The sequence below is a fragment of the Serinus canaria genome (assembly GCF_022539315.1).
Source record: "Serinus canaria isolate serCan28SL12 chromosome 7 unlocalized genomic scaffold, serCan2020 HiC_scaffold_29, whole genome shotgun sequence".
Classification (NCBI taxonomy): Eukaryota; Metazoa; Chordata; class Aves; order Passeriformes; family Fringillidae; genus Serinus; species Serinus canaria.
The window spans coordinates 4,319,589-4,331,800 of record NW_026108147.1 but is presented as its reverse complement, the minus strand read 5'-3'; the positions used below and the strand labels follow the sequence as shown (position 1 = coordinate 4,331,800).

The following is a 12,212-nucleotide window of genomic DNA, read 5'->3' as shown; positions in this document are numbered from 1 at the left end:
CCCACCTGCCCAGACAACACCTCCTGCTCTCAGCACCTTCCACAGCAACACCAACATCCCAGATTTTTTTTTTCCCCTGTTAGGATGGAGCTCTTCCACATCTCACTGCTGGTCACAGCCAGCAGATGTTGGTGGCAGTGATGGGACAGCCCTGCCAGGAGAAGCAGCACTGACTGAAAGCCCCCCTGAGGAAAAGACCTGGAATTCCAGGGAATGGGAGATGATTTACAAGGGCCTGGAGGGACAGGAATGGCTTTAAAGTGACAGAGATGGGATACTGGGCAGGAATTGTTCCCTGTGAGGGTGAGGAAGCCCTGGCAGAGGTTGCCCAGAGAAGCTGTGTCTGCCCCTGGATCCAAGGCCAGGCTGGATGGGGCTTGGAGAACCTGGGATAGTATAAGGTGTCCCTGCCCTGCCATGAGGTGAGCTTTTAGGCCCCTTCCAAGCCAAACCATTCCCTGATTCCAAGCAGGACACAGCAAGAACTTTGCAGGAGCTGAGGATGCTCTGCAGCACAACCAGCTGATGGCCACATGCAGCCTGCAGGACTTTGCAGGGTCAGGCTGGAATTAGACACGCTCCTGATGAGGGAAAAAACTCCCTAAATATCAAACCAATGCAGATGGACCTTTCTTCTTCTTTTTTTTTTAATTTTTTTTAATTTTTTTTTATTTTTAATTAAAACTTGCTTGAAGTGCCACATAAAAGAAGTGAAATCCCAGGCACAGCTGACGCATCAGGAGAGATTTATATTTAGAAGAATGACTTAAGTACTCAATCAACAGGAGAAAAAAAATGGGAACTTTTTCAGCAGGGTCCAGAAGGAGGAAAGAAAAACCAAGAGGGAGACAGTCACCACCACCCATTCTTCCTCAGGGCAACATCCACTGGCACTTTAGCCTCCCAACAAGCCACTTTTGCAGTGAATTCAGCTTTTTTTTTGGCCATGCATGATCCAAGTAAACAACATTTACAGCCAGAACACATGATGTGCATCACAAGACAACTGGCACCAGTATTATTTTTAAATACCATCAGCTCTGCTTTTACCAGGACGAGGGGAAATGTGTTATTACTGAGCATAAAACAAAGATATTGAGGCGATTAAAAAAGGAAAAATAGGAAAAAAAGCCATTCCCAAATTTCACAGAGTGAAGATTTAGTGAGAGATAAAACAGAGCACCACCAGAAAAACATAATCCTTCAAAATCTGCCATTCCTCCTGCTGCATTTATTCATTTGGGAGCTTTCAGTCCAAAAGTCAGAGCCCTGCTTAGCCGGATATCCGATCGTTTGCTGGGCCTCATCCCAAATTTCTCCAGCATTACTCACTTTTTTTTTTTTTTTTTTTTTTTTTGTGGAGGAAGGGGGATGAGGATTTTCTGGTGAAAGGCAAAAAAAGTGAAGCAGAAGTGTTGGCAGCACTGTGGAGCGTGGGATTTCCATGGACAGGCTCGGACCTCTGCTTCCAAATGATTCCCGTGCACAGAAGAGGAAAGGGATCAGGGAGATGCTGGGACTGTGCACAGTTTTGGAGCTGGGGATTACCTTGTATCCCACTTCCACGAGCTCCATTCCTCCAAGCAGGAATTACCTGCCCTTTCCCAGAACACCTGCCCTGCCCAAGCCAGGGGAGCACCTGATGCAGCATCACAACCTCTGAAAAATGAGGCCCAACAGCAAAAATTCCCACATGGATTCATTTCCCCACCCCCACCAGGAGCCCTTTTGGGATGATTTGAGAGCCCATTTTTGGAGACATGGGCACCACCACTGCAGGCACTGCACGGTTTAACCTCCCCATGGAGAAACGCCGTGCCTCAGTTTCCCTGCACCGTTTTCCAGTGGCATCCAAACCCTCCAGGACACACATTCCTGCCTTCTGCCTCAAGGATTCATCTCCACCTGGCAGCACTCAGGTTCCCATCCCAGCCAGGAGAACCAGCTTCCCTCAGGATGTGTTCAGAGCCCAGCACAGGGAGCAGAGCCTGGGATGGAACAGTCACAGAGCACACATGGGGTTAAACACTCCCCCTTCCCAAATCCCTGCTCCAGGCCCCGCATTCCTCTGCTCAAACAGCCTGCAGGGCTTCCCTCTGCTCACTCTTTCCATGCCTGGCCCTGTCCTGGTTGTTTTGGATGTTTCAGGAGCTCCTGCTCTGCCCTGGCAGGAGCTGCAGGGATGTCCAGCTGCACAGCCACGGAATGCTCTGGGCTGGAAACACCTCAAAGCCATCTCATTCCCATGGCAGGGACACCTCTGCACTGTCCCAGGTTTATCCAAGCCCCATCCAACCTCTCCTTGGACACTTCCAGGCATGTAGGGGCAGCCACAGCTGCTCTGGGTGCCAGGGCCTGCCCACCTTCCCAGGGAACAATCCCTTCCCAATATCCCATCCATTCCTGCCCTCTAAACCTGTGAGTTCAAAGCAATTCCCCCTTGTCCTGCCACTCCATGCCCTGGACAAACACCTCCCAGGGCAGGTCCAGGAGCAGGGATGCTCTGGAGAGCACAGCACATCCCACAGGGGTCTGGATGAGTCCCTGTGTCCTTCCCATCCCCGGGGTGGAGCTGCTGCCACCTCATTCCAGGGATCTCAGCAGGCTCTGCAGGGGCCCAGATGGACCATCTGGCTAATTGAGTTAATTAAAGCATTTTTCAGCAGCCATTAATTTTCAGGCAGCTCTCCCTGGGGAGCAGGGGGCCACAGCTCAGGAGCAGCAGGAGAGATGGAAAAAAATGACTTGGGAGCACTGAGGGCACCCAGCTGCTCCTCTGCAGCACTGGCTGGCTCCAACAACCCCCAGGGGGAAAAAACAACCCCAAACCCCCCAAAACTTCACCTCTTTGGCAGGATGTGAGGAGCCAGGCAGGGGAGGAGGGCATCACAGCCCAGAGCATCCTTCCCAGGCTACTCTTGGAATTTTGAGCTGGTCAAGGGCAGCACTGGCAGCACAGGGGCTCTGCTTTGCTAATTGCCACCCTCCAGGGATAACAAACACCTTCTCCATGGTCCATTCCCACAAAACCAAGGAAAACACTTCCAAAGACTCCAGGAAAGCTTTGTGCTCTCACTCCCTGATAAGCTCAGCTGCTGGAAAAGAGATTCTTTCTAGGAAGCTGGGGTCGAAAAATAACCCCCAAAATAACCCATCCCAGTGCTGGGGATGCCAGGTTCTCCTCCCCTTTCCCCAAAAAACCCACCTGTCCCACCTGAGCAATCCCTGCAGAGGTACCACTCCTGATCCAAGGAACCTGCAGCCACAGGGAAGGAGGAGCTGGAGCAAGGGAGGACAAGCTGTGGCAAGTACCCCTCTCCTCTCCTCCTTCCCTTTTCTGGGATGCACTTGGGCATCTTCTCTTTCATTTTCTGGGATGCACCCCCATCTGCTTCCCCTCTTCTGTGGGATTTACTCACATCACCCCATTTTGGGGGATACCCTCATCTCCTCATCCTTTTTTTTTTTTTATGGGACTCACTCACCCAGCTCCTCTTTTTTCCAGGACACACCCACACAAACCCTTCTCCTTCTGTGGGATGCACAACTCTTTTTATCCTGGATCTACCCACACATCTGCCCCTCCAGCTTTTCTCTGGGAAGCACTCATGCATCCCCTCCTCCTCTTTTGCAGGATGCACTCCCCACCTCCTCCTTTCTTTGGGATGCACCCCTACCTCCTCCTCCTTTTTTTTTTTTTGCAGGATACACCCACACAGGTCCTGCTTTTGTGGGATGGACTCACAGATCTCTTTTTTTTTTCAGGTTGCACTCAAGCATCTCTTTTTTTTCCCTACCCCCCAACCTCATCCTTTGCAAGGACCATTCCCTACACTTCCTCAAGGATTCCAACAGCTCAACCTGCCCCAAAGGTGGGGCCACACACAGCCAAAAACCCCCAGTGAGGATGTTCATGGCAAAATCAGCAGGGAGGGGGTTTGGGGCAGAGAGCAGAGCCTGGGAAACGCTTCCCAGAGCAACCCCACCCCGGGAGCCCTAATCTGATGGCAGGTTTTCAATGGAGCAGCCAGGATGGGGAGGGAGAGAGGCTGGAGAGGGGGGGAAAGAAAGCAAGGAAATGCCTCTGAGGTGAGGAGGTTTTTTTCTCTGGCCCTGTTTTGTTTGGTTTTGTTCTGTTCTGGTCGCCTGCCTCCAGCGCTGCCATTTTCCGGAAGCCGGAGCGCTGGCAGAAAAATGGGAAGTTTCTCTTTGTTTAATTTTAGCCGTGGCAGCCTCTGCTCTGAGGGACCCAGCAGAGCTCCCCCAGCTGCTCTGGGAACGGATGTGAGGCAGGAGGAGGGAGCAGCAGCAGGAATGAGGCAGGAATTGGGGATTGCACACCAGACACGGCCAGGCTGAAGCGCTCTCGGTGCCAGGGGTGTGTGAGACTGGGGAGGCTTTGGGCTCAACTCCCTGGGGGACACTGCATCCATCACTCCAGTTCCTGGGGCTTTTCCCTGCTCCCTTTCTCCATGCTTGACCTGTGCAGGTGTTTTTAGGTGGATAACTTGAACTTCCTCCACCACACCAACAAAACGAGGGATGCTGCACCCAGTGCAGCCCCTGATTGGACCTCCAACCAAACCCACTCTTGGACTTATCCCAGATCCATAACTTAGGGTGGAAAAGACCCTTGGGATCACAGCTCCCAGCAGCAGTGCCCATAAAACACCTCCTGCCCTGCTCCTCTCCCATTGTTCAACTCCAAAAAAGCCTTTTTCTCCCTGTTCCTAAGGAAACAGCCGGCGTTGTTCAAAGGAGGCCACACACCACGCTGGCCCTGCCCCCCCAAAAAACGACCTGGAACACTTTATGGGAATGACCTAAAGCCTTTGATCCAGGCAGAGTGGCCAGGCAGGGCAGGAGAAGGGCAGCAGCTGGATCTACCCCCAGAGAGAGGGAAGCAGGGGATGAGCTGAGCCAGGCAGCCCCAGGAGCCCAGAGCAGAGCCAGGAGTCTCTGCTGGGTCAAGATTTTCTGGACTCAGCTAGAAAATATCTGGTTTGGCTCCCTGGCACTGATTTCCTCTCTCAAAAATGATGGGATGGTCCTCAGGGCGACCCTCCCATGCGGCAGGAGAGGAAGCAACTCCAGAGAATGAGCAGTGAAAAGGAAAGGGCTTTCATAACATTATTATTATTATTATTATTATTATTATTATTATTATTATTATTATTATTATTATTATTATTATTATTAAAGTTTTCCCCATCACCTAACAGGACTGCAAGCCAGATGTGCACCACCACCCCTCCAATCTACACAAAAGCAGCCAGATGATGAAAAAGATGAAAAATCACCCAGTCCCAGAATGGTTTGGGTTGGAAGGGACATTAAAGCCCATCCCATCCCACCCCTGCCATAGCAGGGACACCTCCCACCATCCCAGGCTGCTCCAAGCCCCATCCAACCTGGCCTTGGGCACTGCCAGGGATCCAGGGGCAGCCACAGCTTCTCTGGGAAAACTGTGCCAGCACCTCACAGGGAAGAATTCCTTCCTGATATCCCATCTAAACCAACTCTCTTTCATTTTGAACAAACACCAGAGCAATCACAGAATAAGTTTGTCTCCTTCCACCTTTGTATTTTCACCTACAGAGGTTTGAGGCTATCAATTTATCCTCCCAAACTGAAAGAAATTGGGTAATTAGGCAGGAATTGGGGAAGTCCCTGCCCATTGGAAGGGGGTGGGATGGGAGGAGATTTAAGGTCCCTTCCAGCCAAACCAGGCTGGGATTCTGTGGTGATCCTGCAAACAGGAGATGGGATGTGCCAACTTCCCACAGCTGGCTTTGACACAAGCTCTCTCCTGGGTGGAGCAGGACAAAGCAGGAACTCTTCTCTAGCCCCAGGAGCTGAGGAATGAGGGAGAGCATGACTCTGCCATTGATCTGCCAGCTGGGAATGGGAATGGGAATGGGACTGGGAATGGGAGCAGCTGCCTCCTGGCACTGAAAATAACCCCCTGCACAAATCCACAAGGAACCAGCAGGATAAAACCAGAAATTTCCCATGGGCTCAAGGGGTGGAGGGGCACAGCCTGGCCACCAAAGGTTGGGATTAAAGCCAGGAAATGCTGCTGGTGGCACACTGATTCCTCCCCAAAAACATGCAACCCAGCCAAAATGCCAACTTCCCAGCAGAGGGGCGAAAATCCAATCCAGGGGCACAAGTTTTATGGTTTATGTAAGTTTTGGTTTTATGGAAGTTTTATGGTCTGCTCTTTGATCCATGAAGAACTGATTTTTCCCTGGGAAACACCTGGACCTGCAGCCCCCCTGAGGCAGCAGAGGGATTCCACGGGCATTCCTGCATTCCCTGCTGCTGTGAGCCACCCCACACATCCCCATCCAGCCTCCCACACTTTTCTTTAGGAGCTCACAGGAACACAAACACACAGAAATCACTCCAAGGACCACCAGGAGAAATGAAGGAGCCCAGGCTGCAAGGAGGAGCACAAAGAGGGGGGAGAAGCCGCAGGTACCCTCAAAAATTATCCTTCAGTGTGGATGGTTGTGGTGTTGCTGGAACTGGGGCATCACTTGAGCACTAAAAACCAGCTCTGAGCTGCTGGGAGCAAATCCTGTTTTTGGGAAGCAGAGGGACTTGTCAGCACATGCACATGCCAAAACTGCAGGTCCTGCAAGAGCCTTCTCCTTTTCCCCCTTCCCCAAACCCCAAACATTATTGAGGGCCACAGAGGCACCTGGGGCTGCAAATCCTCCTGAATGCAGCAAACCCTGCAGCCTCTTAATTAATTACCAGCCAAGCTGCCCTGGTGTCCCCAAAGGGTGACAGCAGCCCTTCAGCTGCTCTAGGGACAGGGCTCAGCCCCACCACCTCCACCAGGAGCAGCCCAGGGTTTCTCCTGCCCCTTCTCTGCTTCCCAGCTCCATCAGAGGGATCTTCCCTGTGCCAGCACCAGCACAGCCACGTGCTCCTGCCCCAGCCAAGGCTGGCACAGCACTGCCAAGGCCCCCAGACAATGCCAGCCCTGTGCCCAAGCCCTGGGCAGGGTTAATGCTGGCCAGGAGGGAGCCCAGGGCAGCAGCTCCTGCTGAGGGAAGCCATGGGGAAGGCATTCTGTGCTTTTAAACTCGCCCTGCAAATCTTAGGGAGAGGCTTGGAAGGGTCCTGAGCTGGTGCTGGCAGTGGAGAAAGGCACTGCATCCTGGCAGGGCACTGTCCAGAGGGCAGGGAGCCCCAGCAGCACCCACACCCTGCAGCAGCCATCAGAGAACCCCAGGATGGTTTGGGTAGGAAGGGACCTCAAAGCTCATCTCATTCCACCCCCTACCACGGGCAGGGACACCTTCCACCATCCCAGGCTGCTCCAAGCCCTGTCCAGCCTGGCCTTGGGCACTGCCAGGGATCCAGGGGCAGCCACAGCTGCTCTAAAAACTGTGCCAGCACCTCCCAGGGAACAATTCACAATTCCCAATATCCCATCCAGCCCTGCCCTCTGGTAGTGGGAGCCATTCCCTGTGTCCTGTCCCTCCATCCCTTCTCCCCTGTCCCTCTCCAGGCCCTGCCAGGAGCTCTGAGCTCTCCCTGGAGCTTCTCCTCTCCAGGTGAGCACCCCCAGCTCTCCCAGCCTGGCTCCAGAGCAGAGATATCCTATCCAGTTGCTAAGATATTCCAGTAAATAAGATATCCCAGTAAATAAGATATCCCAGTTAATAAGCAGAAACACATTTCCCAGTGGGTTGATCCCTTGTTTCAAAGCTGACTCATCACTGGTCACTAGGGAAGTCAACATTGGCTACAAAACTTTCCTGGGTGGTGCCATCCCCTGCTCCCTGTGACAGAGACAGCACCCAAGGGAATGGCTGGAGCTGTGCCAGAGGGGGTTTAGGTTGGATTTTAGGCAAAGGCTCTTCCCCCAGAGGGTGCTGGGCACTGCCCAGGCTCCCCAGGGAATGGGCACAGCCCTGAGGCTGCCAGAGCTCCAGGAGGGTTTGAACAATGCTCTCAGGGATGGACAGGGTGGGATTGTTGGGGGGTCTGTGCAGGGCCAGGGGTTGGACTGGACAGTCCCTGTGGGTTTCTCCCAGCTCAGGAAATTCCATGATTCCATAAAAACCCATCCTACTCTCAGCACCTCCTGCCCGCAAAGCTCAGGTGCTGTCGGGAGGGATTTGGGGCAGGAAAGAAGAGGCAGGTGCCAAACCCGAGGTGAGGGCATTTGCATTCCCTCCTGTGCCAGCTGCCAGCAGAAATCCACCCAGGGAGCCAGGAGGGGACACAGCCCTCAGACCCCCTGGAAACACGGAGACTGAGGAGGATGCAAACTCCCCTGCACAGACAGCTCCAGCCACAAAAAGCCTCTTGCCACATTTAAATGCTTTTCCCATTAAAAAAAAAAACAACAAGAAAACACACACAGTGTCTAAACCACCTCCTTACCATCCACACAAGCTCTTGAGAGCAACCCCACCAGGCTAAAATAAATATTTTAGCTTGGCAAATAGTTTTCCTCTCATTAAAAGGCAAACATAATTAGGATGTCGAGCGCCGGCTGCAATCGCTCCACGCTGCTCCGGCTCTGGTTGATTAAAAGTAACCAAGCTGCTATTTTTGAAAAGCACATTCCCTTCCACAGCCTGAACGGGGTTATTTTGGACATACAGAGCCATGGAAAGCTGGCATCTCTGCCTGCAAAATTCCCCAGGCAGGAGGGGATGCGCTCTGCGGGTCCGTGGGATGAGGGGGTCGTGAGAAAAGTGGGAATTCTTTTGCTGTGAGTGACCGGGGGGGTGAAACTCGCTGTGGGAAGAACATGGACACCCTGGAAAGCTGAGGGAATCATGGATGGTTTGGGTTGGAAGGGACCTTGAAGTTCACCTCATGGACAGGGACACCTTCCACCAGAGCAGGGCTGCTCCAAGCCCCATCCGACACTTCAGGGATGGGGCAGCCCCAGCTCGTCAGGGTGAGCTGCTCCAGAGAAAAGGAGAGAAGAAGAAGAAGGAAAAGGCAGAAGAGAAAGAAGAAAAAGGCATAAGAGGAGAGCAGAGCTGCCACCAGAGCTGCTGTCCCCTCTGCAGGGTCTGGTACCAACACAGCTGTGCAGGAGCAAGAGCCAGGAGGAGACATGAACATTCCGGGGAGCCCCGAATTATTTAGGCTGGAAAAGCTCTCTGAAAGCTTCAAGCCCAAGCATTAACCCAACTGCCAAACCCACTCCTGACCCCTGTCAGACCTACAAGCCATCCCAGGTGGATGTTATTCTCATTACCAAGAATTTTTTTCTACTTTAAGGCAAATTTAAGCATCCGGCTGGTGCAGCCAGGAAGGAGGAAACCAAGGATGGATCCTTATTCCAGAGCCTCAGCATCCAGACACAGCTGTCAACACCACACAGCCCCCACTCCAACTCCTGCCCAAGCTGCTGCTCCACTCAGCACTATTAACTTGTAATGTACATATTAATTAACAGCCAAAAGTTAATCATTGCAAATCTCAGGGAGCATTAGCCAGCGAGGACAGGCTGGAGAGGGGAGGAAGGCAGTGATGGGCATCCCGGAGCTGGGAATTTGCATCCACCTGATCCCACATCCCACAGCTCCTCTGGATTTGGGGGCTTTGACGCCACGTGGTTTAATTTGTGCCCAGAACAACCTCACAGTCCACACTGTCCCAAAGTTACACAGAGCCTAAGCAACACCCACTTCCTCCTGAGCAGGCAGAGATCCCAGGAAATCGGCGCTCCCGGGAGCCCGAGGCTGCAGCACACCGCACACCCGCACAACTCCACCTCTCCCACCCGGCACCGGCCCGGCAGCAACAGCTGGAAAACCGAGCCCTGGCAGCACCCCGGCTCCCGCAGCACCCCCGGCTCCCGCAGCATCCGCGGCTCCCGCAGCATCCGCGGCTCCCGCAGCATCCGCGGCTCCCGCAGCACCGCCGGCTCCCGCAGCACCCCCGGGCAGCCAGCGGGGAGCAGAGAGGGCAGCGAGCCCTGGGTGAGCTGGGAAAGCCCTCCTGGGAAAGGCAGGCCAGGCACAGCCGCTGGAGTGCGGCTCGGAGCAGCCCCGAGCTCCCCGGAGCGTCCCGGCGGTGCCGATGAGGACCGGGAGCGCTGGCTGAGGGACACGTCCGGTGACAGCGGCAGGGTGACAGCCCGGGCAGCCGTGCCCACCGTGCCCACCCACTCCAGGCAGTGCCAGCGGGAGCCGGGGGACAACGGGGGTGCAGCCCCACGGCAGCCCCGGCACAGGAACGGGGACACGGAGCCACGCGTGTCACGGCCATTCTTACAGCCTGACACGGCACATGGCAGCGGGGACACAGCGCGGGGACACGAACACCGAGCACGAAAGGCGGCCACACGCACAGGGGACACGCTGCACACACGGGGACACAGACACAGAGACACACACGGGGACACACAGGGACACAGTCACACACGCAGGGGACATGTGGCACCCACAGTCACCCAGGACACACGACACAGTCACACACTCGGACACCAACAGGGCACACACACAGAGTGACAGCCCCACGGAGGACACTGAGAGTGCCACACACACACACACAGTGACAGCCCCACGGAGGACACTGAGTGTCTCACACACACACACAGTGACAGCCTCACGGAGGACACTCAGAGTGTCACACACACACACACAGTGACAGCCCCACGGAGGACACTCAGAGTGTCACACACACACAGTGACAGCCCCACGGAGGACACTGAGTGTCACACACACACACACAGTGACAGCCCCACGGAGGACACTGAGTGTCACACACACACACACAGTGACAGCCCCACGGAGGACACTCAGTGTGTCACACACGCACACACAGTGACAGCCCCACGGAGGACACTCAGAGTGTCACACACACACACACAGTGACAGCCCCACGGAGGACACTCAGAGTGTCACACACACACACAGTGACAGCCCCACGGAGGACACTCAGAGTGTCACACACGCACAGTGTCACACTGCCACACGCGGACACGCGACACTTGTACACAGTCTCACACACACACTTTACACACGGCCACAAGCACACTCCCGGTGTCACTCGTGGTGTCACACACACACAAGCACTCGCGCTCTCGCTCTCCCCGGCCGCCTCCCCGCGCTCCGCCGCCGCCTCAGCCCCGACCCTCCGCCACCGCTACCGCCGCCCTCCCGCCGCCGCCGCCACAAACTTTTCCCCGGCGGCCCCGGGAGCCCGCGGGGAGCCGCTCTCGCCGCCGGCAGCCCCCGGGCTCGCCCCGCTCCCGGCTCTCACCTGCGCCCGCTCCGACCCCGGCCCCGCTGCGCTCCGGGCGCGCCTCCGCCGGCACGGGCCGCGCGCGCCCGCCCACGTGACGTCACGGGGCGTGGCAGGGGCGTGGCCCTGCCGGAGGGCGGGACCGGGAGGGGTGGGGAGGGGAATGGTGGGGGGGGTGGGGGAGATGCTCGTGTAAAACACGTGGGGAGGGGAGAAGGAGGGGAAAACCGGGAAGGGGGAATGGGAATGGGTCCTTGTGCGGGGAGGGGGTGCGAGCCGCGCCCGCCCTGCCCGGTGTGAGCGCGGGCACACTCGCGGCGGGCACACTCCTGGTGATCACACTCAAACCTTGGGGGAAATGAGGGTTTATTCCCCCCCGCCCCCCAGTCTCCTCCCACCTCCCCCCCGCTCCTTCTTTTTGGCCGTTTTCGTCCAGCTGCGAAATCCTGGTAAAGCAGAAATCCTCCACCCCTGTTGCTCTCCCAGGGTGGGAAAGGCAGGAGAAACGCGGAGGAAAACGCTGAACTTGTTTCTCGCGTTAAGCACGATCGGAGAGTGGGTTCCGAGCTTCCCACAGCACCCAGCGCTGGAAAAAGGGGGTTTTGCTCCCTAAAAACCCCATAGACTGAGGGAGCACCCCCCCTGGGGTTGTGCTGCCTGGCTGGCATGCAGGGTTAGGAAATGGGCTACCAGGAGCATCAACCCAGCAGGACATGGCATGGATACGACGTGCACCCAGGGACGGTGGCCACCAACAGCACCACGGTGGCCATCTCCTGTTGGAACACCCTTTGGAAAAGCAGCTGAGAGAGAAATAGCGGAGCAGATGGGTCTGGGCTGCTAGAGCCACTGCTCTTCCCACCCCCTCCTTGTTTTTTCCTGGGTTTAATCGGGATCTGATGATTAAATTTCCTCTTCCTGGTGCTGGCTCCTCCTGCGTCCAGCACGGCAGAAGGAGACGGAGTTCTGGCTGGGCTGGG

General features: G+C 55.5%; 1 protein-coding gene across 2 annotated transcripts in view; it reads right to left on the bottom strand.

Annotated features, from left to right (window-relative positions):
• Positions 1 to 11,302, bottom strand: part of SH3BP4 (SH3 domain binding protein 4) — a 35,209-nt gene extending 23,907 nt beyond the window's left edge. For both annotated transcript variants that reach the window (XM_050987591.1, XM_050987592.1), the window contains exon 1: positions 11,251 to 11,302. The gene's annotated coding sequence lies outside the window, so the exon portion shown is untranslated. The remainder of the gene's footprint in view (positions 1 to 11,250) is intronic.
• Positions 11,303 to 12,212: the final 910 nt, after the last annotated feature.